The sequence below is a fragment of the Lissotriton helveticus genome, chromosome 1_1 (assembly GCF_964261635.1).
Source record: "Lissotriton helveticus chromosome 1_1, aLisHel1.1, whole genome shotgun sequence".
Lineage (NCBI taxonomy): Eukaryota > Metazoa > Chordata > Amphibia > Caudata > Salamandridae > Lissotriton > Lissotriton helveticus.
Window position 1 is genome coordinate 217,789,404 of NC_136057.1, and position 27,504 is coordinate 217,816,907.

Genomic DNA, 27,504 nt, shown 5'->3' on the forward strand with positions numbered 1-27,504 from the left:
CAAACTACATGATACAGTTTGGGTAAGTCTTCTTAACCCTTGTCAAAGAATGTAGAAGACAGATGGGTATGTAATGACTTGATTAAGACTTTTTTGAAACATCTCTAATAGGACTCCCCATTCATTGGATCCTGAAAAGAGTATGCAATTGATATACCTTTTCTTTAACCAAGCCGCCTGAACAGGGACTTGAAACCTGGGCCCTCAGATTAAAAGTCTGATGCTCTCCCGACTGAGCTATCCAGGCTCGGAGAGGGCGCTCCACAAAATGACCTTATCAACATTTGGAAGTGTCCCAACTATCACTACGTTTCTTAAGATGGTTGCCGGTATTAAGTACTGAATACGCGGAATATATTAATGAATTGGTACTTCAAGCATTTGAAATCTCTTCAGTAAATTTAACCTTATTGTAAGTCCTGAAATTGCTACTATCTCATTTTTTTTGCTGACTTAGAATTCATATGCTTTTATTGACATTGTAAAATTAAGGAAGGGCCCAAAATCTTACTTCTGAGTAAATTACATTTTCATAAGTACAGCTGCCAATTTCCTCTTCTGCAAAGATTGCGTAACTTGAATAGTATCTATTTAAAATAGACTTCCTTTCACTGCCCTTTTTGGTGAAGCAGAAGCATGCATGCACTGCTTATTACTCTTTTAAACAGTTATGAAATAAATAGGGATAAAAGTGACTCTGGTGGGATTCGAACCCACAACCTTTGAACATCTTTTTTACATTCACCTAGAAGTCCAATGCGCTATCCATTGCGCCACAGAGCCAATACACTCTGATGAGGTGCAGAGATATTCTGAAATGAAATAATGTTGATCAGCTTTATAAAGTTCATTTGATACTATAACCATGGATTTATTTTGAATATTGAATTGGGGAAATTATATTCACCGTCTCAAGTTACATGATACCTTAGGTAAGTCTACGTACGACTTAAGTTTAGTCAAATGGCACATGATATATGAGGCAGATGTGCATTTCACAACTCCATGAAAGACGTTTTTGCAATTTTAGTAATGGAATATCTTATTCGTCATGCAGGGGAACACAAAAAGAGCATCCAATTAGAGTAATTTTTCTTTAAAGGAAGCAACCGCCTGAACAGGGACTTGAACCCTGGACCCTCAGATTAAAAGTCTGATGCTCTACCGACTGAGCTATCCAGGCTCTGCTATACTCTGTCTTAAAATCAGCTAAACAAATGTGGACGTACACTGACCTACACTCTGTGTATTAATATGGTTACATATATTAGCAATCAAATTTGTAGAGTTTAATAACAAATTGATGTTTTAACCCCTTCCATGCTCATGACGAGCTCAGCTCGTCGTGCAGTACACTTGTCGTGTGCTTATGACGAGCTGAGATCGTCATGAACAATGGATTTACAGATCATTCAGCACAGGAGGAAAATCTCCTGTAGCATTGAAGGTGTTAAGCATTTGAAATTTCAGCAGCACACGTAATCCATTTTAAATCCTGAAATTTGGACTATCTCATTTTCGGCTGACTTAGAAATCATGTGTCTAAAATGACATTGTGAAATCAATAAAGTGCCAAATAGTATTACTACCTACTAAATTACATACATTTTCAGCAGTATCTTGGGGAATTTCCTCTTGGGCATAGATTATGCAATGTTTTCAAAGCAAACAGTCTCTGTTTAAGTAGACTTTCTTTCTCTGCCATTTTGGTAAATGTTTCTGGTGATGCAGACGCAGGCATTGCTTGTTACTGTTTCAATTAGTTATAAAATAAGAGGAGGGATAAAATTGACCCAGCTGGTGTTTGAACACAAAGCCTTTGAATGCTTTTGCTACATTCGTCTAGGACTCCAAGCCGCTATCCATTGCACTAGAGATCCGACCTGATTCAACACGGTGATCAGAGATTCACAAATAAAAAGATGACCTATCAGCTGTTGACCAACTTTATCAAGTTAATCGGACACTACCTTACATTTTGAACATTGAATTGGGTAAAAGATAATCAACAAACTACATGATACAGTTTGGGTAAGTCTTCTTAACCCTTGTCAAAGAATGTAGAAGACAGATGGGTATGTAATGACTTGATTAAGACTTTTTTGAAACATCTCTAATAGGACTCCCCATTCATTGGATCCTGAAAAGAGTATGCAATTGATATACCTTTTCTTTAACCAAGCCGCCTGAACAGGGACTTGAACCCTGGGCCCTCAGATTAAAAGTCTGATGCTCTCCCGACTGAGCTATCCAGGCTCGGAGAGGGCGCGCCACAAAATGACCTTATCAACATTTGGAAGTGTCCCAACTATCACTACGTTTCTTAAGATGGTTGCCGGTATTAAGTACTGAATACGCGGAATATAATAATGAATTGGTACTTCAAGCATTTGAAATCTCTTCAGTAAATTTAACCTTATTGTAAGTCCTGAAATTGCTACTATCTCATTTTTTTTGCTGACTTAGAATTCATATGCTTTTATTGACATTGTAAAATTAAGGAAGGGCCCAAAATCTTACTTCTGAGTAAATTACATTTTCATAAGTACAGCTGCCAATTTCCTCTTCTGCAAAGATTGCGTAACTTGAATAGTATCTATTTAAAATAGACTTCCTTTCACTGCCCTTTTTGGTGAAGCAGAAGCATGCATGCACTGCTTATTACTCTTTTAAACAGTTATGAAATAAATAGGGATAAAAGTGACTCTGGTGGGATTCGAACCCACAACCTTTGAACATCTTTTTTACATTCACCTAGAAGTCCAATGCGCTATCCATTGCGCCACAGAGCCAATACACTCTGATGAGGTGCAGAGATATTCTGAAATGAAATAATGTTGATCAGCTTTATAAAGTTCATTTGATACTATAACCATGGATTTATTTTGAATATTGAATTGGGGAAATTATATTCACCGTCTCAAGTTACATGATACCTTAGGTAAGTCTACGTACGACTTAAGTTTAGTCAAATGGCACATGATATATGAGGCAGATGTGCATTTCACAACTCCTTGAAAGACGTTTTTGCAATTTTAGTAATGGAATATCTTATTCGTCATGCAGGGGAACACAAAAAGAGCATCCAATTAGAGTAATTTTTCTTTAAAGGAAGCAACCGCCTGAACAGGGACTTGAACCCTGGACCCTCAGATTAAAAGTCTGATGCTCTACCGACTGAGCTATCCAGGCTCTGCTATACTCTGTCTTAAAATCAGCTAAACAAATGTGGACGTACACTGACCTACACTCTGTGTATTAATATGGTTACATATATTAGCAATCAAATTTGTAGAGTTTAATAACAAATTGATGTTTTAACCCCTTCCATGCTCATGACGAGCTCAGCTCGTCGTGCAGTACACTTGTCGTGTGCTTATGACGAGCTGAGCTCGTCATGAACAATGGATTTACAGATCATTCAGCACAGGAGGAAAATCTCCTGTAGCATTGAAGGTGTTAAGCATTTGAAATTTCAGCAGCACACGTAATCCATTTTAAATCCTGAAATTTGTACTATCTCATTTTCGGCTGACTTAGAAATCATGTGTCTAAAATGACCTTGTGAAATCAATAAAGTGCCAAATACTATTACTACCTACTAAATTACATCCATTTTCAGCGGTTTCTTTGGGAACTTCCTCTTGGGCATAGATTATGCAATGTTTTCAAAGCAAACAGTCTCTGTTTAAGTAGACTTTCTTTCACTGCCATTTTGGTAAATGTTTCTGGTGATGCAGACGCAGGCATTGCTTGTTACTGTTTCAATTAGTTATAAAATAAGAGGAGGGATAAAATTGACCCAGCTGGTGTTTGAACACAAAGCCTTTGAATGCTTTTGCTACATTCGTCTAGGACTCCAAGCCGCTATCCATTGCACTAGAGATCCGACCTGATTCAACACGGTGATCAGAGATTCACAAATAAAAAGATGACCTATCAGCTGTTGACCAAGTTTATCAAGTTAATCGGACACTACCTTACATTTTGAACATTGAATTGGGTAAAAGATAATCAACAAACTACATGATACAGTTTGGGTAAGTCTTCTTAACCCTTGTCAAAGAATGTAGAAGACAGATGGGTATGTAATGACTTGATTAAGACTTTTTTGAAACATCTCTAATAGGACTCCCCATTCATTGGATCCTGAAAAGAGTATGCAATTGATATACCTTTTCTTTAACCAAGCCGCCTGAACAGGGACTTGAACCCTGGGCCCTCAGATTAAAAGTCTGATGCTCTCCCGACTGAGCTATCCAGGCTCAGAGAGATCGCTCCACAAAATGACCTTATCAACATTTGGAGGTGTCCCAACTATCACTACGTTTCTTAAGATGGTTGCCGGTATTAAGTACTGAATACGCGGAATATAATAATGAATTGGTACTTCAAGCATTTGAAATCTCTTCAGTAAATTTAACCTTATTGTAAGTCCTGAAATTGCTACTATCTCAATTTTTTTTGCTGACTTAGAATTCATATGTTTTTATTGACATTGTAAAATTAAGGAAGGGCCCAAAATCTTACTTCTGAGTAAATTACATTTTCATAAGTACAGCTGCCAATTTCCTCTTCTGCACAGATTGCGTAACTTGAATAGTATCTATTTAAAATAGACTTCCTTTCACTGCCCTTTTTGGTGAAGCAGAAGCATGTATGCACTGTTTATTACTCTTTTAAACAGTTATGAAATAAATAGAGATAAAACTGACTCTGGTGGGATTCGAACCCACAACCTTTGAATATCTTTTTTACATTCACCTAGAAGTCCAATGCGCTATCCATTGCGCCACAGAGCCAATACGCTCTGATGAGGTGCAGAGATATTCTGAAATGAAATAATGTTGATCAGCTTTATAAAGTTCATTTGATACTATAACCATGGATTTATTTTGAATATTGAATTGGGGAAATTATATTCACCGTCTCAAGTTACATGATACCTTAGGTAAATCTACGTACGACTTAAGTTTAGTCAAATGGCACATGATATATGAGGCAGATGTGCATTTCACAACTCCATGAAAGACGTTTTTGCAATTTTAGTAATGGAATATCTTATTCGTCATGCAGGGGAACACAAAAAGAGCTTCCAATTAGAGTAATTTTTCTTTAAAGGAAGCACCCGCCTGAACAGGGACTTGAACCCTGGACCCTCAGATTAAAAGTCTGTTGCTCTACCGACTGAGCTATCCAGGCTCTGCTATACTCTGTCTTAAAATCAGCTAAACAAATGTGGACGTACACTGACCTACACTCTGTGTATTAATATGGTTACATATATTAGCAATCAAATTTGTAGAGTTTAATAACAAATTGATGTTTTAACCCCTTCCATGCTCATGACGAGCTCAGCTCGTCGTGCAGTACACTTGTCGTGTGCTTATGACGAGCTGAGCTCGTCATGAACAATGGATTTACAGATCATTCAGCACAGGAGGAAAATCTCCTGTAGCATTGAAGGTGTTAAGCATTTGAAATTTCAGCAGCACACGTAATCCATTTTAAATCCTGAAATTTGTACTATCTCATTTTCGGCTGACTTAGAAATCATGTGTCTAAAATGACATTGTGAAATCAATAAAGTGCCAAATACTATTACTACCTACTAAATTACATTTTCAGCAGTATCTTTGGGAATTTCCTCTTGGGCATAGATTATGCAATGTTTTCAAAGCAAACAGTCTCTGTTTAAGTAGACTTTCTTTCTCTGCCATTTTGGTAAATGTTTCTGGTGATGCAGACGCAGGCATTGCTTGTTACTGTTTCAATTAGTTATAAAATAAGAGGAGGGATAAAATTGACCCAGCTGGTGTTTGAACACAAAGCCTTTGAATGCTTTTGCTACATTCGTCTAGGACTCCAAGCCGCTATCCATTGCACTAGAGATCCGACCTGATTCAACACGGTGATCAGAGATTCACAAATAAAAAGATGACCTATCAGCTGTTGACCAACTTTATCAAGTTAATCGGACACTACCTTACATTTTGAACATTGAATTGGGTAAAAGATAATCAACAAACTACATGATACAGTTTGGGTAAGTCTTCTTATCCCTTGTCAAAGAATGTAGAAGACAGATGGGTATGTAATGACTTGATTAAGACTTTTTTGAAACATCTCTAATAGGACTCCCCATTCATTGGATCCTGAAAAGAGTATGCAATTGATATACCTTTTCTTTAACCAAGCCACCTGAACAGGGACTTGAACCCTGGGCCCTCAGATGAAAAGTCTGATGCTCTCCCGACTGAGCTATCCAGGCTCAGAGAGGTCGCTCCACAAAATGACCTTATCAACATTTGGAGGTGTCCCAACTATCACTACGTTTCTTAAGATGGTTGCCGGTATTAAGTACTGAATACGCGGAATATAATAATGAATTGGTACTTCAAGCATTTGAAATCTCTTCAGTAAATTTAACCTTATTGTAAGTCCTGAAATTGCTACTATCTCATTTTTTTTGCTGACTTAGAAGTCATATGTTTTTATTGACATTGTAAAATTAAGGAAGGGCCCAAAATCTTACTTCTGAGTAAATTACATTTTCATAAGTACAGCTGCCAATTTCCTCTTCTGCAAAGATTGCGTAATTTGAATAGTATCTATTTAAAATAGACTTCCTTTCACTGCCCTTTTTCGTGAAGCAGAAGCATGCATGCACTGTTTATTACTCTTTTAAACAGTTATGAAATAAATAGGGATAAAACTGACTCTGGTGGGATTCGAACCCACAACCTTTGAATATCTTTTTTACATTCACCTAGAAGTCCAATGTGCTATCCATTGCGCCACACAGCCAATACGCTCTGATTAGGTGCAGAGATATTCTGAAATGAAATAATGTTGATCAGCTTTATAAAGTTCATTTGATACTAAAACCATGGATTTATTTTGAATATTGAATTGGGGAAATTATATTCACCGTCTCAAGTTACATGATACCTTAGGTAAGTCTACGTACGACTTAAGTTTAGTCAAATGGCACATGATATATGAGGCAGATGTGCATTTCACAACTCCATGAAAGACGTTTTTGCAATTTTAGTAATGGAATATCTTATTCGTCATGCAGGGGAACACAAAAAGAGCATCCAATTAGAGTAATTTTTCTTTAAAGGAAGCAACCGCCTGAACAGGGACTTGAACCCTGGACCCTCAGATTAAAAGTCTGATGCTCTACCGACTGAGCTATCCAGGCTCTGCTATACTCTGTCTTAAAATCAGCTAAACAAATGTGGACGTACACTGACCTACACTCTATGTATTAATATGGTTACATATATTAGCAATCAAATTTGTAGAGTTTAATAACAAATTGATGTTTTAACCCCTTCCATGCTCATGACGAGCTCAGCTCTTTGTGCAGTACACTTGTCGTGTGCTTATGACGAGCTGAGCTCGTCATGAACAATGGATTTACAGATCATTCAGCACAGGAGGAAAATCTCCTGTAGCATTGAAGGTGTTAAGCATTTGAAATTTCAGCAGCACACGTAATCCATTTTAAATCCTGAAATTTGTACTATCTCATTTTCGGCTGACTTAGAAATCATGTGTCTAAAATGACATTGTGAAATCAATAAAGTGCCAAATAGTATTACTACCTACTAAATTACATACATTTTCAGCAGTATCTTGGGGAATTTCCTCTTGGGCATAGATTATGCAATGTTTTCAAAGCAAACAGTCTCTGTTTAAGTAGACTTTCTTTCTCTGCCATTTTGGTAAATGTTTCTGGTGATGCAGACGCAGGCATTGCTTGTTACTGTTTCAATTAGTTATAAAATAAGAGGAGGGATAAAATTGACCCAGCTGGTGTTTGAACACAAAGCCTTTGAATGCTTTTGCTACATTCGTCTAGGACTCCAAGCCGCTATCCATTGCACTAGAGATCCGACCGGATTCAACACGGTGATCAGAGATTCACAAATAAAAAGATGACCTATCAGCTGTTGACCAACTTTATCAAGTTAATCGGACACTACCTTACATTTTGAACATTGAATTGGGTAAAAGATAATCAACAAACTACATGATACAGTTTGGGTAAGTCTTCTTAACCCTTGTCAAAGAATGTAGAAGACAGATGGGTATGTAATGACTTGATTAAGACTTTTTTGAAACATCTCTAATAGGACTCCCCATTCATTGGATCCTGAAAAGAGTATGCAATTGATATACCTTTTCTTTAACCAAGCCGCCTGAACAGGGACTTGAACCCTGGGCCCTCAGATGAAAAGTCTGATGCTCTCCCGACTGAGCTATCCAGGCTCAGAGAGGTCGCTCCACAAAATGACCTTATCAACATTTGGAGGTGTCCCAACTATCACTACGTTTCTTAAGATGGTTGCCGGTATTAAGTACTGAATACGCGGAATATAATAATGAATTGGTACTTCAAGCATTTGAAATCTCTTCAGTAAATTTAACCTTATTGTAAGTCCTGAAATTGCTACTATCTCAATTTTTTTTGCTGACTTAGAATTCATATGTTTTTATTGACATTGTAAAATTAAGGAAGGGCCCAAAATCTTACTTCTGAGTAAATTACATTTTCATAAGTACAGCTGCCAATTTCCTCTTCTGCAAAGATTGCGTAACTTGAATAGTATCTATTTAAAATAGACTTCCTTTCACTGCCCTTTTTGGTGAAGCAGAAGCATGTATGCACTGTTTATTACTCTTTTAAACAGTTATGAAATAAATAGGGATAAAACTGACTCTGGTGGGATTCGAACCCACAACTTTTGAATATCTTTTTTACATTCACCTAGAAGTCAAATGCGCTATCCATTGCGCCACAGAGCCAATACGCTCTGATGAGGTGCAGAGATATTCTGAAATGAAATAATGTTGATCAGCTTTATAAAGTTCATTTGATACTATAACCATGGATTTATTTTGAATATTGAATTGGGGAAATTATATTCACCGTCTCAAGTTACATGATACCTTAGGTAAATCTACGTACGACTTAAGTTTAGTCAAATGGCACATGATATATGAGGCAGATGTGCATTTCACAACTCCATGAAAGACGTTTTTGCAATTTTAGTAATGGAATATCTTATTCGTCATGCAGGGGAACACAAAAAGAGCATCCAATTAGAGTAATTTTTCTTTAAAGGAAGCAACCGCCTGAACAGGGACTTGAACCCTGGACCCTCAGATTAAAAGTCTGATGCTCTACCGACTGAGCTATCCAGGCTCTGCTATACTCTGTCTTAAAATCAGCTAAACAAATGTGGACGTACACTGACCTACACTCTATGTATTAATATGGTTACATATATTAGCAATCAAATTTGTAGAGTTTAATAACAAATTGATGTTTTAACCCCTTCCATGCTCATGACGAGCTCAGCTCTTCGTGCAGTACACTTGTCGTGTGCTTATGACGAGCTGAGCTCGTCATGAACAATGGATTTACAGATCATTCAGCACAGGAGGAAAATCTCCTGTAGCATTGAAGGTGTTAAGCATTTGAAATTTCAGCAGCACACGTAATCCATTTTAAATCCTGAAATTTGTACTATCTCATTTTCGGCTGACTTAGAAATCATGTGTCTAAAATGACATTGTGAAATCAATAAAGTGCCAAATAGTATTACTACCTACTAAATTACATACATTTTCAGCAGTATCTTGGGGAATTTCCTCTTGGGCATAGATTATGCAATGTTTTCAAAGCAAACAGTCTCTGTTTAAGTAGACTTTCTTTCTCTGCCATTTTGGTAAATGTTTCTGGTGATGCAGACGCAGGCATTGCTTGTTACTGTTTCAATTAGTTATAAAATAAGAGGAGGGATAAAATTGACCCAGCTGGTGTTTGAACACAAAGCCTTTGAATGCTTTTGCTACATTCGTCTAGGACTCCAAGCCGCTATCCATTGCACTAGAGATCCGACCTGATTCAACACGGTCATCAGAGATTCACAAATAAAAAGATGACCTATCAGCTGTTGACCAACTTTATCAAGTTAATCGGACACTACCTTACATTTTGAACATTGAATTGGGTAAAAGATAATCAACAAACTACATGATACAGTTTGGGTAAGTCTTCTTAACCCTTGTCAAAGAATGTAGAAGACAGATGGGTATGTAATGACTTGATTAAGACTTTTTTGAAACATCTCTAATAGGACTCCCCATTCATTGGATCCTGAAAAGAGTATGCAATTGATATACCTTTTCTTTAACCAAGCCGCCTGAACAGGGACTTGAACCCTGAGCCCTCAGATTAAAAGTCTGATGCTCTCCCGACTGAGCTATCCAGGCTCAGAGAGGTCGCTCCACAAAATGACCTTATCAACATTTGGAGGTGTCCCAACTATCACTACGTTTCTTAAGATGGTTGCCGGTATTAAGTACTGAATACGCGGAATATAATAATGAATTGGTACTTCAAGCATTTGAAATCTCTTCAGTAAATTTAACCTTATTGTAAGTCCTGAAATTGCTACTATCTCAATTTTTTTTGCTGACTTAGAATTCATATGTTTTTATTGACATTGTAAAATTAAGGAAGGGCCCAAAATCTTACTTCTGAGTAAATACATTTTCATAAGTACAGCTGCCAATTTCCTCTTCTGCAAAGATTGCGTAACTTGAATAGTATCTATTTAAAATAGACTTCCTTTCACTGCCCTTTTTGGTGAAGCAGAAGCATGTATGCACTGTTTATTACTCTTTTAAACAGTTATGAAATAAATAGGGATAAAACTGACTCTGGTGGGATTCGAACCCACAACCTTTGAATATCTTTTTTACATTCACCTAGAAGTCCAATGCGCTATCCATTGCGCCACAGAGCCAATACGCTCTGATGAGGTGCAGAGATATTCTGAAATGAAATAATGTTGATCAGCTTTATAAAGTTCATTTGATACTATAACCATGGATTTATTTTGAATATTGAATTGGGGAAATTATATTCACCGTCTCAAGTTACATGATACCTTAGGTAAATCTACGTACGACTTAAGTTTAGTCAAATGGCACATGATATATGAGGCAGATGTGCATTTCACAACTCCATGAAAGACGTTTTTGCAATTTTAGTAATGGAATATCTTATTCGTCATGCAGGGGAACACAAAAAGAGCATCCAATTAGAGTAATTTTTCTTTAAAGGAAGCACCCGCCTGAACAGGGACTTGAACCCTGGACCCTCAGATTAAAAGTCTGATGCTCTACCGACTGAGCTATCCAGGCTCTGCTATACTCTGTCTTAAAATCAGCTAAACAAATGTGGACGTACACTGACCTACACTCTGTGTATTAATATGGTTACATATATTAGCAATCAAATTTGTAGAGTTTAATAACAAATTGATGTTTTAACCCCTTCCATGCTCATGACGAGCTCAGCTCGTCGTGCAGTACACTTGTCGTGTGCTTATGACGAGCTGAGCTCGTCATGAACAATGGATTTACAGATCATTCAGCACAGGAGGAAAATCTCCTGTAGCATTGAAGGTGTTAAGCATTTGAAATTTCAGCAGCACACGTAATCCATTCTAAATCCTGAAATTTGGACTATCTCATTTTCGGCTGACTTAGAAATCATGTGTCTAAAATGACATTGTGAAATCAATAAAGTGCCAAATACTATTACTACCTACTAAATTACATTTTCAGCAGTATCTTTGGGAATTTCCTCTTGGGCATAGATTATGCAATGTTTTCAAAGCAAACAGTCTCTGTTTAAGTAGACTTTCTTTCACTGCCATGTTGGTAAATGTTTCTGGTGATGCAGACGCAGGCATTGCTTGTTACTGTTTCAATTAGTTATAAAATAAGAGGAGGGATAAAATTGACCCAGCTGGTGTTTGAACACAAAGCCTTTGAATGCTTTTGCTACATTCGTCTAGGACTCCAAGCCGCTATCCATTGCACTAGAGATCCGACCTGATTCAACACGGTGATCAGAGATTCACAAATAAAAAGATGACCTATCAGCTGTTGACCAACTTTATCAAGTTAATCGGACACTACCTTACATTTTGAACATTGAATTGGGTAAAAGATAATCAACATGTCAAACTACATGATACAGTTTGGGTAAGTCTTCTTAACCCTTGTCAAAGAATGTAGAAGACAGATGGGTATGTAATGACTTGATTAAGACTATTTTGAAACATCTCTAATAGGACTCCCCATTCATTGGATCCTGAAAAGAGTATGCAATTGATATACCTTTTCTTTAACCAAGCCGCCTGAACAGGGACTTGAACCCTGGGCCCTCAGATTAAAAGTCTGATGCTCTCCCGACTGAGCTATCCAGGCTCTGAGAGGTCGCTCCACAAAATGACCTTATCAACATTTGGAAGTGTCCCAACTATCACTACGTTTCTTAAGATGGTTGCCGGTATTAAGTACTGAATACGCGGAATATAATAATGAATTGGTACTTCAAGCATTTGAAATCTCTTCAGTAAATTTAACCTTATTGTAAGTCCTGAAATTGCTACTATCTCATTTTTTTTGCTGACTTAGAAGTCATATGTTTTTATTGACATTGTAAAATTAAGGAAGGGCCCAAAATCTTACTTCTGAGTAAATTACATTTTCATAAGTACAGCTGCCAATTTCCTCTTCTGCAAAGATTGCGTAATTTGAATAGTATCTATTTAAAATAGACTTCCTTTCACTGCCCTTTTTCGTGAAGCAGAAGCATGCATGCACTGTTTATTACTCTTTTAAACAGTTATGAAATAAATAGGGATAAAACTGACTCTGGTGGGATTCGAACCCACAACCTTTGAATATCTTTTTTACATTCACCTAGAAGTCCAATGTGCTATCCATTGCGCCACACAGCCAATACGCTCTGATTAGGTGCAGAGATATTCTGAAATGAAATAATGTTGATCAGCTTTATAAAGTTCATTTGATACTATAACCATGGATTTATTTTGAATATTGAATTGGGGAAATTATATTCACCGTCTCAAGTTACATGATACCTTAGGTAAGTCTACGTACGACTTAAGTTTAGTCAAATGGCACATGATATATGAGGCAGATGTGCATTTCACAACTCCATGAAAGACGTTTTTGCAATTTTAGTAATGGAATATCTTATTCGTCATGCAGGGGAACACAAAAAGAGCATCCAATTAGAGTAATTTTTCTTTAAAGGAAGCAACCGCCTGAACAGGGACTTGAACCCTGGACCCTCAGATTAAAAGTCTGATGCTCTACCGACTGAGCTATCCAGGCTCTGCTATACTCTGTCTTAAAATCAGCTAAACAAATGTGGACGTACACTGACCTACACTCTATGTATTAATATGGTTACATATATTAGCAATCAAATTTGTAGAGTTTAATAACAAATTGATGTTTTAACCCCTTCCATGCTCATGACGAGCTCAGCTCTTCGTGCAGTACACTTGTCGTGTGCTTATGACGAGCTGAGCTCGTCATGAACAATGGATTTACAGATCATTCAGCACAGGAGGAAAATCTCCTGTAGCATTGAAGGTGTTAAGCATTTGAAATTTCAGCAGCACACGTAATCCATTTTAAATCCTGAAATTTGTACTATCTCATTTTCGGCTGACTTAGAAATCATGTGTCTAAAATGACATTGTGAAATCAATAAAGTGCCAAATAGTATTACTACCTACTAAATTACATACATTTTCAGCAGTATCTTGGGGAATTTCCTCTTGGGCATAGATTATGCAATGTTTTTAAAGCAAACAGTCTCTGTTTAAGTAGACTTTCTTTCACTGCCATGTTGGTAAATGTTTCTGGTGATGCAGACGCAGGCATTGCTTGTTACTGTTTCAATTAGTTATAAAATAAGAGGAGGGATAAAATTGACCCAGCTGGTGTTTGAACACAAAGCCTTTGAATGCTTTTGCTACATTCGTCTAGGACTCCAAGCCGCTATCCATTGCACTAGAGATCCGACCTGATTCAACACGGTGATCAGAGATTCACAAATAAAAAGATGACCTATCAGCTGTTGACCAACTTTATCAAGTTAATCGGACACTACCTTACATTTTGAACATTGAATTGGGTAAAAGATAATCAACATGTCAAACTACATGATACAGTTTGGGTAAGTCTTCTTAACCCTTGTCAAAGAATGTAGAAGACAGATGGGTATGTAATGACTTGATTAAGACTATTTTGAAACATCTCTAATAGGACTCCCCATTCATTGGATCCTGAAAAGAGTATGCAATTGATATACCTTTTCTTTAACCAAGCCGCCTGAACAGGGACTTGAACCCTGGGCCCTCAGATTAAAAGTCTGATGCTCTCCCGACTGAGCTATCCAGGCTCTGAGAGGTCGCTCCACAAAATGACCTTATCAACATTTGGAAGTGTCCCAACTATCACTACGTTTCTTAAGATGGTTGCCGGTATTAAGTACTGAATACGCGGAATATAATAATGAATTGGTACTTCAAGCATTTGAAATCTCTTCAGTAAATTTAACCTTATTGTAAGTCCTGAAATTGCTACTATCTCATTTTTTTTGCTGACTTAGAAGTCATATGTTTTTATTGACATTGTAAAATTAAGGAAGGGCCCAAAATCTTACTTCTGAGTAAATTACATTTTCATAAGTACAGCTGCCAATTTCCTCTTCTGCAAAGATTGCGTAATTTGAATAGTATCTATTTAAAATAGACTTCCTTTCACTGCCCTTTTTCGTGAAGCAGAAGCATGCATGCACTGTTTATTACTCTTTTAAACAGTTATGAAATAAATAGGGATAAAACTGACTCTGGTGGGATTCGAACCCACAACCTTTGAATATCTTTTTTACATTCACCTAGAAGTCCAATGTGCTATCCATTGCGCCACACAGCCAATACGCTCTGATTAGGTGCAGAGATATTCTGAAATGAAATAATGTTGATCAGCTTTATAAAGTTCATTTGATACTATAACCATGGATTTATTTTGAATATTGAATTGGGGAAATTATATTCACCGTCTCAAGTTACATGATACCTTAGGTAAGTCTACGTACGACTTAAGTTTAGTCAAATGGCACATGATATATGAGGCAGATGTGCATTTCACAACTCCATGAAAGACGTTTTTGCAATTTTAGTAATGGAATATCTTATTCGTCATGCAGGGGAACACAAAAAGAGCATCCAATTAGAGTAATTTTTCTTTAAAGGAAGCAACCGCCTGAACAGGGACTTGAACCCTGGACCCTCAGATTAAAAGTCTGATGCTCTACCGACTGAGCTATCCAGGCTCTGCTATACTCTGTCTTAAAATCAGCTAAACAAATGTGGACGTACACTGACCTACACTCTATGTATTAATATGGTTACATATATTAGCAATCAAATTTGTAGAGTTTAATAACAAATTGATGTTTTAACCCCTTCCATGCTCATGACGAGCTCAGCTCTTCGTGCAGTACACTTGTCGTGTGCTTATGACGAGCTGAGCTCGTCATGAACAATGGATTTACAGATCATTCAGCACAGGAGGAAAATCTCCTGTAGCATTGAAGGTGTTAAGCATTTGAAATTTCAGCAGCACACGTAATCCATTTTAAATCCTGAAATTTGTACTATCTCATTTTCGGCTGACTTAGAAATCATGTGTCTAAAATGACATTGTGAAATCAATAAAGTGCCAAATAGTATTACTACCTACTAAATTACATACATTTTCAGCAGTATCTTGGGGAATTTCCTCTTGGGCATAGATTATGCAATGTTTTTAAAGCAAACAGTCTCTGTTTAAGTAGACTTTCTTTCTCTGCCATTTTGGTAAATGTTTCTGGTGATGCAGACGCAGGCATTGCTTGTTACTGTTTCAATTAGTTATAAAATAAGAGGAGGGATAAAATTGACCCAGCTGGTGTTTGAACACAAAGCCTTTGAATGCTTTTGCTACATTCGTCTAGGACTCCAAGCCGCTATCCATTGCACTAGAGATCCGACCTGATTCAACACGGTGATCAGAGATTCACAAATAAAAAGATGACCTATCAGCTGTTGACCAACTTTATCAAGTTAATCGGACACTACCTTACATTTTGAACATTGAATTGGGTAAAAGATAATCAACAAACTACATGATACAGTTTGGGTAAGTCTTCTTAACCCTTGTCAAAGAATGTAGAAGACAGATGGGTATGTAATGACTTGATTAAGACTTTTTTGAAACATCTCTAATAGGACTCCCCATTCATTGGATCCTGAAAAGAGTATGCAATTGATATACCTTTTCTTTAACCAAGCCGCCTGAACAGGGACTTGAACCCTGGGCCCTCAGATGAAAAGTCTGATGCTCTCCCGACTGAGCTATCCAGGCTCAGAGAGGTCGCTCCACAAAATGACCTTATCAACATTTGGAGGTGTCTCAACTATCACTACGTTTCTTAAGATGGTTGCCGGTATTAAGTACTGAATACGCGGAATATAATAATGAATTGGTACTTCAAGCATTTGAAATCTCTTCAGTAAATTTAACCTTATTGTAAGTCCTGAAATTGCTACTATCTCAATTTTTTTTGCTGACTTAGAATTCATATGTTTTTATTGACATTGTAAAATTAAGGAAGGGCCCAAAATCTTACTTCTGAGTAAATTACATTTTCATAAGTACAGCTGCCAATTTCCTCTTCTGCAAAGATTGCGTAACTTGAATAGTATCTATTTAAAATAGACTTCCTTTCACTGCCCTTTTTGGTGAAGCAGAAGCATGTATGCACTGTTTATTACTCTTTTAAACAGTTATGAAATAAATAGGGATAAAACTGACTCTGGTGGGATTCGAACCCACAACCTTTGAATATCTTTTTTACATTCACCTAGAAGTCAAATGCGCTATCCATTGCGCCACAGAGCCAATACGCTCTGATGAGGTGCAGAGATATTCTGAAATGAAATAATGTTGATCAGCTTTATAAAGTTCATTTGATACTATAACCATGGATTTATTTTGAATATTGAATTGGGGAAATTATATTCACCGTCTCAAGTTACATGATACCTTAGGTAAATCTACGTACGACTTAAGTTTAGTCAAATGGCACATGATATATGAGGCAGATGTGCATTTCACAACTCCATGAAAGACGTTTTTGCAATTTTAGTAATGGAATATCTTATTCGTCATGCAGGGGAACACAAAAAGAGCATCCAATTAGAGTAATTTTTCTTTAAAGGAAGCAACCGCCTGAACAGGGACTTGAACCCTGGACCCTCAGATTAAAAGTCTGATGCTCTACCGACTGAGCTATCCAGGCTCTGCTATACTCTGTCTTAAAATCAGCTAAACAAATGTGGACGTACACTGACCTACACTCTATGTATTAATATGGTTACATATATTAGCAATCAAATTTGTAGAGTTTAATAACAAATTGATGTTTTAACCCCTTCCATGCTCATGACGAGCTCAGCTCTTCGTGCAGTACACTTGTCGTGTGCTTATGACGAGCTGAGCTCGTCATGAACAATGGATTTACAGATCATTCAGCACAGGAGGAAAATCTCCTGTAGCATTGAAGGTGTTAAGCATTTGAAATTTCAGCAGCACATGTAATCCATTTTAAATCCTGAAATTTGTACTATCTCATTTTCGGCTGACTTAGAAATCATGTGTCTAAAATGACATTGTGAAATCAATAAAGTGCCAAATAGTATTACTACCTACTAAATTACATACATTTTCAGCAGTATCTTGGGGAATTTCCTCTTGGGCATAGATTATGCAATGTTTTCAAAGCAAACAGTCTCTGTTTAAGTAGACTTTCTTTCTCTGCCATTTTGGTAAATGTTTCTGGTGATGCAGACGCAGGCATTGCTTGTTACTGTTTCAATTAGTTATAAAATAAGAGGAGGGATAAAATTGACCCAGCTGGTGTTTGAACACAAAGCCTTTGAATGCTTTTGCTACATTCGTCTAGGACTCCAAGCCGCTATCCATTGCACTAGAGATCCGACCTGATTCAACACGGTGATCAGAGATTCACAAATAAAAAGATGACCTATCAGCTGTTGACCAACTTTATCAAGTTAATCGGACACTACCTTACATTTTGAACATTGAATTGGGTAAAAGATAATCAACAAACTACATGATACAGTTTGGGTAAGTCTTCTTAACCCTTGTCAAAGAATGTAGAAGACAGATGGGTATGTAATGACTTGATTAAGACTTTTTTGAAACATCTCTAATAGGACTCCCCATTCATTGGATCCTGAAAAGAGTATGCAATTGATATACCTTTTCTTTAACCAAGCCGCCTGAACAGGGACTTGAACCCTGGGCCCTCAGATTAAAAGTCTGATGCTCTCCCGACTGAGCTATCCAGGCTCAGAGAGGTCGCTCCACAAAATGACCTTATCAACATTTGGAGGTGTCCCAACTATCACTACGTTTCTTAAGATGGTTGCCGGTATTAAGTACTGAATACGCGGAATATAATAATGAATTGGTACTTCAAGCATTTGAAATCTCTTCAGTAAATTTAACCTTATTGTAAGTCCTGAAATTGCTACTATCTCAATTTTTTTTGCTGACTTAGAATTCATATGTTTTTATTGACATTGTAAAATTAAGGAAGGGCCCAAAATCTTACTTCTGAGTAAATTACATTTTCATAAGTACAGCTGCCAATTTCCTCTTCTGCAAAGATTGCGTAACTTGAATAGTATCTATTTAAAATAGACTTCCTTTCACTGCCCTTTTTGGTGAAGCAGAAGCATGTATGCACTGTTTATTACTCTTTTAAACAGTTATGAAATAAATAGGGATAAAACTGACTCTGGTGGGATTCGAACCCACAACCTTTGAATATCTTTTTTACATTCACCTAGAAGTCAAATGCGCTATCCATTGCGCCACAGAGCCAATACGCTCTGATGAGGTGCAGAGATATTCTGAAATGAAATAATGTTGATCAGCTTTATAAAGTTCTTTTGATACTATAACCATGGATTTATTTTGAATATTGAATTGGGGAAATTATATTCACCGTCTCAAGTTACATGATACCTTAGGTAAATCTACGTACGACTTAAGTTTAGTCAAATGGCACATGATATATGAGGCAGATGTGCATTTCACAACTCCATGAAAGACGTTTTTGCAATTTTAGTAATGGAATATCTTATTCGTCATGCAGGGGAACACAAAAAGAGCATCCAATTAGAGTAATTTTTCTTTAAAGGAAGCACCCGCCTGAACAGGGACTTGAACCCTGAACCCTCAGATTAAAAGTCTGATGCTCTACCGACTGAGCTATCCAGGCTCTGCTATACTCTGTCTTAAAATCAGCTAAACAAATGTGGACGTACACTGACCTACACTCTGTGTATTAATATGGTTACATATATTAGCAATCAAATTTGTAGAGTTTAATAACAAATTGATGTTTTAACCCCTTCCATGCTCATGACGAGCTCAGCTCGTCGTGCAGTACACTTGTCGTGTGCTTATGACGAGCTGAGCTCGTCATGAACAATGGATTTACAGATCATTCAGCACAGGAGGAAAATCTCCTGTAGCATTGAAGGTGTTAAGCATTTGAAATTTCAGCAGCACACGTAATCCATTTTAAATCCTGAAATTTGGACTATCTCATTTTCGGCTGACTTAGAAATCATGTGTCTAAAATGACATTGTGAAATCAATAAAGTGCCAAATACTATTACTACCTACTAAATTACATTTTCAGCAGTATCTTTGGGAATTTCCTCTTGGGCATAGATTATGCAATGTTTTCAAAGCAAACAGTCTCTGTTTAAGTAGACTTTCTTTCACTGCCATGTTGGTAAATGTTTCTGGTGATGCAGACGCAGGCATTGCTTGTTACTGTTTCAATTAGTTATAAAATAAGAGGAGGGATAAAATTGACCCAGCTGGTGTTTGAACACAAAGCCTTTGAATGCTTTTGCTACATTCGTCTAGGACTCCAAGCCGCTATCCATTGCACTAGAGATCCGACCTGATTCAACACGGTGATCAGAGATTCACAAATAAAAAGATGACCTATCAGCTGTTGACCAACTTTATCAAGTTAATCGGACACTACCTTACATTTTGAACATTGAATTGGGTAAAAGATAATCAACATGTCAAACTACATGATACAGTTTGGGTAAGTCTTCTTAACCCTTGTCAAAGAATGTAGAAGACAGATGGGTATGTAATGACTTGATTAAGACTATTTTGAAACATCTCTAATAGGACTCCCCATTCATTGGATCCTGAAAAGAGTATGCAATTGATATACCTTTTCTTTAACCAAGTCGCCTGAACAGGGACTTGAACCCTGGGCCCTCAGATTAAAAGTCTGATGCTCTCCCGACAGAGCTATCCAGGCTCGGAGAGGTCGCTCCACAAAATGACCTTATCAACATTTGGAAGTGTCCCAACTATCACTACGTTTCTTAAGATGGTTGCCGGTATTAAGTACTGAATACGCGGAATATAATAATGAATTGGTACTTCAAGCATTTGAAATCTCTTCAGTAAATTTAACCTTATTGTAAGTCCTGAAATTGCTACTATCTCATTTTTTTTGCTGACTTAGAAGTCATATGTTTTTATTGACATTGTAAAATTAAGGAAGGGCCCAAAATCTTACTTCTGAGTAAATTACATTTTCATAAGTACAGCTGCCAATTTCCTCTTCTGCAAAGATTGCGTAATTTGAATAGTATCTATTTAAAATAGACTTCCTTTCACTGCCCTTTTTCGTGAAGCAGAAGCATGCATGCACTGTTTATTACTCTTTTAGACAGTTATGAAATAAATAGGGATAAAAGTGACTCTGGTGGGATTCGAACCCACAACCTTTGAATATCTTTTTTACATTCACCTAGAAGTCCAATGCGCTATCCATTGCGCCACAGAGCCAATACACTCTGATGAGGTGCAGAGATACTCTGAAATGAAATAATGTTGATCAGCTTTATAAAGTTCATTTGATACTATAACCATGGATTTATTTTGAATATTGAATTGGGGAAATTATATTCACCGTCTCAAGTTACATGATACCTTAGGTAAATCTACGTACGACTTAAGTTTAGTCAAATGGCACATGATATATGAGGCAGATGTGCATTTCACAACTCCATGAAAGACGTTTTTGCAATTTTAGTAATGGAATATCTTATTCGTCATGCAGGGGAACACAAAAAGAGCATCCAATTAGAGTAATTTTTCTTTAAAGGAAGCAACCGCCTGAACAGGGACTTGAACCCTGGACCCTCAGATTAAAAGTCTGATGCTCTACCGACTGAGCTATCCAGGCTCTGCTATACTCTGTCTTAAAATCAGCTAAACAAATGTGGACGTACACTGACCTACACTCTATGTATTAATATGGTTACATATATTAGCAATCAAATTTGTAGAGTTTAATAACAAATTGATGTTTTAACCCCTTCCATGCTCATGACGAGCTCAGCTCTTCGTGCAGTACACTTGTCGTGTGCTTATGACGAGCTGAGCTCGTCATGAACAATGGATTTACAGATCATTCAGCACAGGAGGAAAATCTCCTGTAGCATTGAAGGTGTTAAGCATTTGAAATTTCAGCAGCACACGTAATCCATTTTAAATCCTGAAATTTGTACTATCTCATTTTCGGCTGACTTAGAAATCATGTGTCTAAAATGACATTGTGAAATCAATAAAGTGCCAAATAGTATTACTACCTACTAAATTACATACATTTTCAGCAGTATCTTGGGGAATTTCCTCTTGGGCATAGATTATGCAATGTTTTCAAAGCAAACAGTCTCTGTTTAAGTAGACTTTCTTTCTCTGCCATTTTGGTAAATGTTTCTGGTGATGCAGACGCAGGCATTGCTTGTTACTGTTTCAATTAGTTATAAAATAAGAGGAGGGATAAAATTGACCCAGCTGGTGTTTGAACACAAAGCCTTTGAATGCTTTTGCTACATTCGTCTAGGACTCCAAGCCGCTATCCATTGCACTAGAGATCCGACCTGATTCAACACGGTGATCAGAGATTCACAAATAAAAAGATGACCTATCAGCTGTTGACCAACTTTATCAAGTTAATCGGACACTACCTTACATTTTGAACATTGAATTGGGTAAAAGATAATCAACAAACTACATGATACAGTTTGGGTAAGTCTTCTTAACCCTTGTCAAAGAATGTAGAAGACAGATGGGTATGTAATGACTTGATTAAGACTTTTTTGAAACATCTCTAATAGGACTCCCCATTCATTGGATCCTGAAAAGAGTATGCAATTGATATACCTTTTCTTTAACCAAGCCGCCTGAACAGGGACTTGAACCCTGGGCCCTCAGATTAAAAGTCTGATGCTCTCCCGACTGAGCTATCCAGGCTCAGAGAGGTCGCTCCACAAAATGACCTTATCAACATTTGGAGGTGTCCCAACTATCACTACGTTTCTTAAGATGGTTGCCGGTATTAAGTACTGGTATTAAGATGATCCTGTTATTTAGATATGCCTTGGTCACTCAAATATTGACTGTATATATGTTGATATGCTATACTGAAGTGTGATTCTGTAATGACTGATTTTGTCCTCGTATGTTCTGGTTTTTCCACTAATGTACTCTTTTGATGATACGCTACTGTAAAGCGCTCTGATACCCTACACTGGGTCATGTTCGCGCTATAGAAAACATTAAATAAAAAAAAAAAAAAAAAAAAAAAAAGTACTGAATACGCGGAATATAATAATGAATTGGTACTTCAAGCATTTGAAATCTCTTCAGTAAATTTAACCTTATTGTAAGTCCTGAAATTGCTACTATCTCAATTTTTTTTGCTGACTTAGAATTCATATGTTTTTATTGACATTGTAAAATTAAGGAAGGGCCCAAAATCTTACTTCTGAGTAAATTACATTTTCATAAGTACAGCTGCCAATTTCCTCTTCTGCAAAGATTGCGTAACTTGAATAGTATCTATTTAAAATAGACTTCCTTTCACTGCCCTTTTTGGTGAAGCAGAAGCATGTATGCACTGTTTATTACTCTTTTAAACAGTTATGAAATAAATAGGGATAAAACTGACTCTGGTGGGATTCGAACCCACAACCTTTGAATATCTTTTTTACATTCACCTAGAAGTCAAATGCGCTATCCATTGCGCCACAGAGCCAATACGCTCTGATGAGGTGCAGAGATATTCTGAAATGAAATAATGTTGATCAGCTTTATAAAGTTCATTTGATACTATAACCATGGATTTATTTTGAATATTGAATTGGGGAAATTATATTCACCGTCTCAAGTTACATGATACCTTAGGTAAATCTACGTACGACTTAAGTTTAGTCAAATGGCACATGATATATGAGGCAGATGTGCATTTCACAACTCCATGAAAGACGTTTTTGCAATTTTAGTAATGGAATATCTTATTCGTCATGCAGGGGAACACAAAAAGAGCATCCAATTAGAGTAATTTTTCTTTAAAGGAAGCAACCGCCTGAACAGGGACTTGAACCCTGGACCCTCAGATTAAAAGTCTGATGCTCTACCGACTGAGCTATCCAGGCTCTGCTATACTCTGTCTTAAAATCAGCTAAACAAATGTGGACGTACACTGACCTACACTCTATGTATTAATATGGTTACATATATTAGCAATCAAATTTGTAGAGTTTAATAACAAATTGATGTTTTAACCCCTTCCATGCTCATGACGAGCTCAGCTCTTCGTGCAGTACACTTTTCGTGTGCTTATGACGAGCTGAGCTCGTCATGAACAATGGATTTACAGATCATTCAGCACAGGAGGAAAATCTCCTGTAGCATTGAAGGTGTTAAGCATTTGAAATTTCAGCAGCACACGTAATCCATTTTAAATCCTGAAATTTGTACTATCTCATTTTCGGCTGACTTAGAAATCATGTGTCTAAAATGACATTGTGAAATCAATAAAGTGCCAAATAGTATTACTACCTACTAAATTACATACATTTTCAGCAGTATCTTGGGGAATTTCCTCTTGGGCATAGATTATGCAATGTTTTCAAAGCAAACAGTCTCTGTTTAAGTAGACTTTCTTTCTCTGCCATTTTGGTAAATGTTTCTGGTGATGCAGACGCAGGCATTGCTTGTTACTGTTTCAATTAGTTATAAAATAAGAGGAGGGATAAAATTGACCCAGCTGGTGTTTGAACACAAAGCCTTTGAATGCTTTTGCTACATTCGTCTAGGACTCCAAGCCGCTATCCATTGCACTAGAGATCCGACCTGATTCAACACGGTGATCAGAGATTCACAAATAAAAAGATGACCTATCAGCTGTTGACCAACTTTATCAAGTTAATCGGACACTACCTTACATTTTGAACATTGAATTGGGTAAAAGATAATCAACAAACTACATGATACAGTTTGGGTAAGTCTTCTTAACCCTTGTCAAAGAATGTAGAAGACAGATGGGTATGTAATGACTTGATTAAGACTTTTTTGAAACATCTCTAATAGGACTCCCCATTCATTGGATCCTGAAAAGAGTATGCAATTGATATACCTTTTCTTTAACCAAGCCGCCTGAACAGGGACTTGAACCCTGGGCCCTCAGATTAAAAGTCTGATGCTCTCCCGACTGAGCTATCCAGGCTCAGAGAGGTCGCTCCACAAAATGACCTTATCAACATTTGGAGGTGTCCCAACTATCACTACGTTTCTTAAGATGGTTGCCGGTATTAAGTACTGGTATTAAGATGATCCTGTTATTTAGATATGCCTTGGTCACTCAAATATTGACTGTATATATGTTGATATGCTATACTGAAGTGTGATTCTGTAATGACTGATTTTGTCCTCGTATGTTCTGGTTTTTCCACTAATGTACTCTTTTGATGATACGCTACTGTAAAGCGCTCTGATACCCTACACTGGGTCATGTTCGCGCTATAGAAAACATTAAATAAAAAAAAAAAAAAAAAAAAAAAAAGTACTGAATACGCGGAATATAATAATGAATTGGTACTTCAAGCATTTGAAATCTCTTCAGTAAATTTAACCTTATTGTAAGTCCTGAAATTGCTACTATCTCAATTTTTTTTGCTGACTTAGAATTCATATGTTTTTATTGACATTGTAAAATTAAGGAAGGGCCCAAAATCTTACTTCTGAGTAAATTACATTTTCATAAGTACAGCTGCCAATTTCCTCTTCTGCAAAGATTGCGTAACTTGAATAGTATCTATTTAAAATAGACTTCCTTTCACTGCCCTTTTTGGTGAAGCAGAAGCATGTATGCACTGTTTATTACTCTTTTAAACAGTTATGAAATAAATAGGGATAAAACTGACTCTGGTGGGATTCGAACCCACAACCTTTGAATATCTTTTTTACATTCACCTAGAAGTCAAATGCGCTATCCATTGCGCCACAGAGCCAATACGCTCTGATGAGGTGCAGAGATATTCTGAAATGAAATAATGTTGATCAGCTTTATAAAGTTCATTTGATACTATAACCATGGATTTATTTTGAATATTGAATTGGGGAAATTATATTCACCGTCTCAAGTTACATGATACCTTAGGTAAATCTACGTACGACTTAAGTTTAGTCAAATGGCACATGATATATGAGGCAGATGTGCATTTCACAACTCCATGAAAGACGTTTTTGCAATTTTAGTAATGGAATATCTTATTCGTCATGCAGGGGAACACAAAAAGAGCATCCAATTAGAGTAATTTTTCTTTAAAGGAAGCAACCGCCTGAACAGGGACTTGAACCCTGGACCCTCAGATTAAAAGTCTGATGCTCTACCGACTGAGCTATCCAGGCTCTGCTATACTCTGTCTTAAAATCAGCTAAACAAATGTGGACGTACACTGACCTACACTCTATGTATTAATATGGTTACATATATTAGCAATCAAATTTGTAGAGTTTAATAACAAATTGATGTTTTAACCCCTTCCATGCTCATGACGAGCTCAGCTCTTCGTGCAGTACACTTTTCGTGTGCTTATGACGAGCTGAGCTCGTCATGAACAATGGATTTACAGATCATTCAGCACAGGAGGAAAATCTCCTGTAGCATTGAAGGTGTTAAGCATTTGAAATTTCAGCAGCACACGTAATCCATTTTAAATCCTGAAATTTGTACTATCTCATTTTCGGCTGACTTAGAAATCATGTGTCTAAAATGACATTGTGAAATCAATAAAGTGCCAAATAGTATTACTACCTACTAAATTACATACATTTTCAGCAGTATCTTGGGGAATTTCCTCTTGGGCATAGATTATGCAATGTTTTCAAAGCAAACAGTCTCTGTTTAAGTAGACTTTCTTTCTCTGCCATTTTGGTAAATGTTTCTGGTGATGCAGACGCAGGCATTGCTTGTTACTGTTTCAATTAGTTATAAAATAAGAGGAGGGATAAAATTGACCCAGCTGGTGTTTGAACACAAAGCCTTTGAATGCTTTTGCTACATTCGTCTAGGACTCCAAGCCGCTATCCATTGCACTAGAGATCCGACCTGATTCAACACGGTGATCAGAGATTCACAAATAAAAAGATGACCTATCAGCTGTTGACCAACTTTATCAAGTTAATCGGACACTACCTTACATTTTGAACATTGAATTGGGTAAAAGATAATCAACATGTCAAACTACATGATACAGTTTGCGTAAGTCTTCTTAACCCTTGTCAAAGAATGTAGAAGACAGATGGGTATGTAATGACTTGATTAAGACTTTTTTGAAACATCTCTAATAGGACTCCCCATTCATTGGATCCTGAAAAGAGTATGCAATTGACATACCTTTTCTTTAACCAAGCCGCCTGAACAGGGACTTGAACCCTGGGCCCTCAGATTAAAAGTCTGATGCTCTCCCGACTGAGCTATCCAGGCTCGGAGAGGGCGCTCCACAAAATGACCTTATCAACATTTGGAAGTGTCCCAACTATCACTACGTTTCTTAAGATGGTTGCCGGTATTAAGTACTGAATACGCGGAATATAATAATGAATTGGTACTTCAAGCATTTGAAATCTCTTCAGTAAATTTAACCTTTTTGTAAGTCCTGAAATTGCTACTATCTCATTTTTTTTGCTGACTTAGAAGTCATATGTTTTTATTGACATTGTAAAATTAAGGAAGGGCCCAAAATCTTACTTCTGAGTAAATTACATTTTCATAAGTACAGCTGCCAATTTCCTCTTCTGCAAAGATTGCGTAATTTGAATAGTATCTATTTAAAATAGACTTCCTTTCACTGCCCTTTTTGGTGAAGCAGAAGCATGCATGCACTGTTTATTACTCTTTTAAACAGTTATGAAGTAAATAGGGATAAAACTGACTCTGGTGGGATTCGAACCCACAACCTTTGAATATCTTTTTTACATTCACCTAGAAGTCCAATGCGCTATCCATTGCGCCACAGAGCCAATACGCTCTGATTAGGTGCAGAGATATTCTGAAATGAAATAATGTTGATCAGCTTTATAAAGTTCATTTGATACTATAACCATGGATTTATTTTG

At 37.0% G+C, this 27,504-nt stretch overlaps 23 non-coding genes across 23 annotated transcripts; all 23 read right to left on the minus strand.

Moving 5' to 3' along the window:
- Positions 1-692: 692 nt before the first annotated feature.
- Positions 693-783, minus strand: TRNAR-UCU (transfer RNA arginine (anticodon UCU)). The gene is given in 2 exon segments: positions 693-728; positions 747-783. It is a non-coding gene; the product is annotated as a tRNA-Arg (tRNA).
- Positions 784-1,110: 327 nt separating this feature from the next.
- On the minus strand, positions 1,111-1,183 carry TRNAK-UUU (transfer RNA lysine (anticodon UUU)). The gene has a single exon. It is a non-coding gene; the product is annotated as a tRNA-Lys (tRNA).
- A 1,518-nt stretch (positions 1,184-2,701) lies between these two features.
- TRNAR-UCU (transfer RNA arginine (anticodon UCU)) lies at positions 2,702-2,792 on the minus strand. Its single transcript is given in 2 exon segments — positions 2,702-2,737; positions 2,756-2,792. It is a non-coding gene; the product is annotated as a tRNA-Arg (tRNA).
- A 327-nt stretch (positions 2,793-3,119) lies between these two features.
- Positions 3,120-3,192, minus strand: TRNAK-UUU (transfer RNA lysine (anticodon UUU)). The gene has a single exon. It is a non-coding gene; the product is annotated as a tRNA-Lys (tRNA).
- Positions 3,193-4,711: 1,519 nt separating this feature from the next.
- Positions 4,712-4,802, minus strand: TRNAR-UCU (transfer RNA arginine (anticodon UCU)). Its single transcript is given in 2 exon segments — positions 4,712-4,747; positions 4,766-4,802. It is a non-coding gene; the product is annotated as a tRNA-Arg (tRNA).
- A 2,332-nt stretch (positions 4,803-7,134) lies between these two features.
- TRNAK-UUU (transfer RNA lysine (anticodon UUU)) lies at positions 7,135-7,207 on the minus strand. The gene has a single exon. It is a non-coding gene; the product is annotated as a tRNA-Lys (tRNA).
- Positions 7,208-8,726: 1,519 nt separating this feature from the next.
- Positions 8,727-8,817, minus strand: TRNAR-UCU (transfer RNA arginine (anticodon UCU)). The gene is given in 2 exon segments: positions 8,727-8,761; positions 8,781-8,817. It is a non-coding gene; the product is annotated as a tRNA-Arg (tRNA).
- Positions 8,818-9,144: 327 nt separating this feature from the next.
- TRNAK-UUU (transfer RNA lysine (anticodon UUU)) lies at positions 9,145-9,217 on the minus strand. The gene has a single exon. It is a non-coding gene; the product is annotated as a tRNA-Lys (tRNA).
- Positions 9,218-10,735: 1,518 nt separating this feature from the next.
- Positions 10,736-10,826, minus strand: TRNAR-UCU (transfer RNA arginine (anticodon UCU)). The gene is given in 2 exon segments: positions 10,736-10,771; positions 10,790-10,826. It is a non-coding gene; the product is annotated as a tRNA-Arg (tRNA).
- Positions 10,827-11,153: 327 nt separating this feature from the next.
- Positions 11,154-11,226, minus strand: TRNAK-UUU (transfer RNA lysine (anticodon UUU)). Its single transcript has one exon. It is a non-coding gene; the product is annotated as a tRNA-Lys (tRNA).
- Positions 11,227-13,163: 1,937 nt separating this feature from the next.
- Positions 13,164-13,236, minus strand: TRNAK-UUU (transfer RNA lysine (anticodon UUU)). The gene has a single exon. It is a non-coding gene; the product is annotated as a tRNA-Lys (tRNA).
- Positions 13,237-15,177: 1,941 nt separating this feature from the next.
- Positions 15,178-15,250, minus strand: TRNAK-UUU (transfer RNA lysine (anticodon UUU)). The gene has a single exon. It is a non-coding gene; the product is annotated as a tRNA-Lys (tRNA).
- Positions 15,251-16,769: 1,519 nt separating this feature from the next.
- On the minus strand, positions 16,770-16,860 carry TRNAR-UCU (transfer RNA arginine (anticodon UCU)). Its single transcript is given in 2 exon segments — positions 16,770-16,804; positions 16,824-16,860. It is a non-coding gene; the product is annotated as a tRNA-Arg (tRNA).
- A 327-nt stretch (positions 16,861-17,187) lies between these two features.
- On the minus strand, positions 17,188-17,260 carry TRNAK-UUU (transfer RNA lysine (anticodon UUU)). Its single transcript has one exon. It is a non-coding gene; the product is annotated as a tRNA-Lys (tRNA).
- Positions 17,261-18,779: 1,519 nt separating this feature from the next.
- On the minus strand, positions 18,780-18,870 carry TRNAR-UCU (transfer RNA arginine (anticodon UCU)). The gene is given in 2 exon segments: positions 18,780-18,814; positions 18,834-18,870. It is a non-coding gene; the product is annotated as a tRNA-Arg (tRNA).
- A 327-nt stretch (positions 18,871-19,197) lies between these two features.
- TRNAK-UUU (transfer RNA lysine (anticodon UUU)) lies at positions 19,198-19,270 on the minus strand. The gene has a single exon. It is a non-coding gene; the product is annotated as a tRNA-Lys (tRNA).
- A 1,519-nt stretch (positions 19,271-20,789) lies between these two features.
- TRNAR-UCU (transfer RNA arginine (anticodon UCU)) lies at positions 20,790-20,880 on the minus strand. Its single transcript is given in 2 exon segments — positions 20,790-20,825; positions 20,844-20,880. It is a non-coding gene; the product is annotated as a tRNA-Arg (tRNA).
- A 327-nt stretch (positions 20,881-21,207) lies between these two features.
- On the minus strand, positions 21,208-21,280 carry TRNAK-UUU (transfer RNA lysine (anticodon UUU)). The gene has a single exon. It is a non-coding gene; the product is annotated as a tRNA-Lys (tRNA).
- A 1,766-nt stretch (positions 21,281-23,046) lies between these two features.
- TRNAR-UCU (transfer RNA arginine (anticodon UCU)) lies at positions 23,047-23,137 on the minus strand. The gene is given in 2 exon segments: positions 23,047-23,081; positions 23,101-23,137. It is a non-coding gene; the product is annotated as a tRNA-Arg (tRNA).
- A 327-nt stretch (positions 23,138-23,464) lies between these two features.
- TRNAK-UUU (transfer RNA lysine (anticodon UUU)) lies at positions 23,465-23,537 on the minus strand. Its single transcript has one exon. It is a non-coding gene; the product is annotated as a tRNA-Lys (tRNA).
- A 1,766-nt stretch (positions 23,538-25,303) lies between these two features.
- TRNAR-UCU (transfer RNA arginine (anticodon UCU)) lies at positions 25,304-25,394 on the minus strand. The gene is given in 2 exon segments: positions 25,304-25,338; positions 25,358-25,394. It is a non-coding gene; the product is annotated as a tRNA-Arg (tRNA).
- A 327-nt stretch (positions 25,395-25,721) lies between these two features.
- Positions 25,722-25,794, minus strand: TRNAK-UUU (transfer RNA lysine (anticodon UUU)). The gene has a single exon. It is a non-coding gene; the product is annotated as a tRNA-Lys (tRNA).
- Positions 25,795-27,317: 1,523 nt separating this feature from the next.
- TRNAR-UCU (transfer RNA arginine (anticodon UCU)) lies at positions 27,318-27,408 on the minus strand. Its single transcript is given in 2 exon segments — positions 27,318-27,353; positions 27,372-27,408. It is a non-coding gene; the product is annotated as a tRNA-Arg (tRNA).
- Positions 27,409-27,504: the final 96 nt, after the last annotated feature.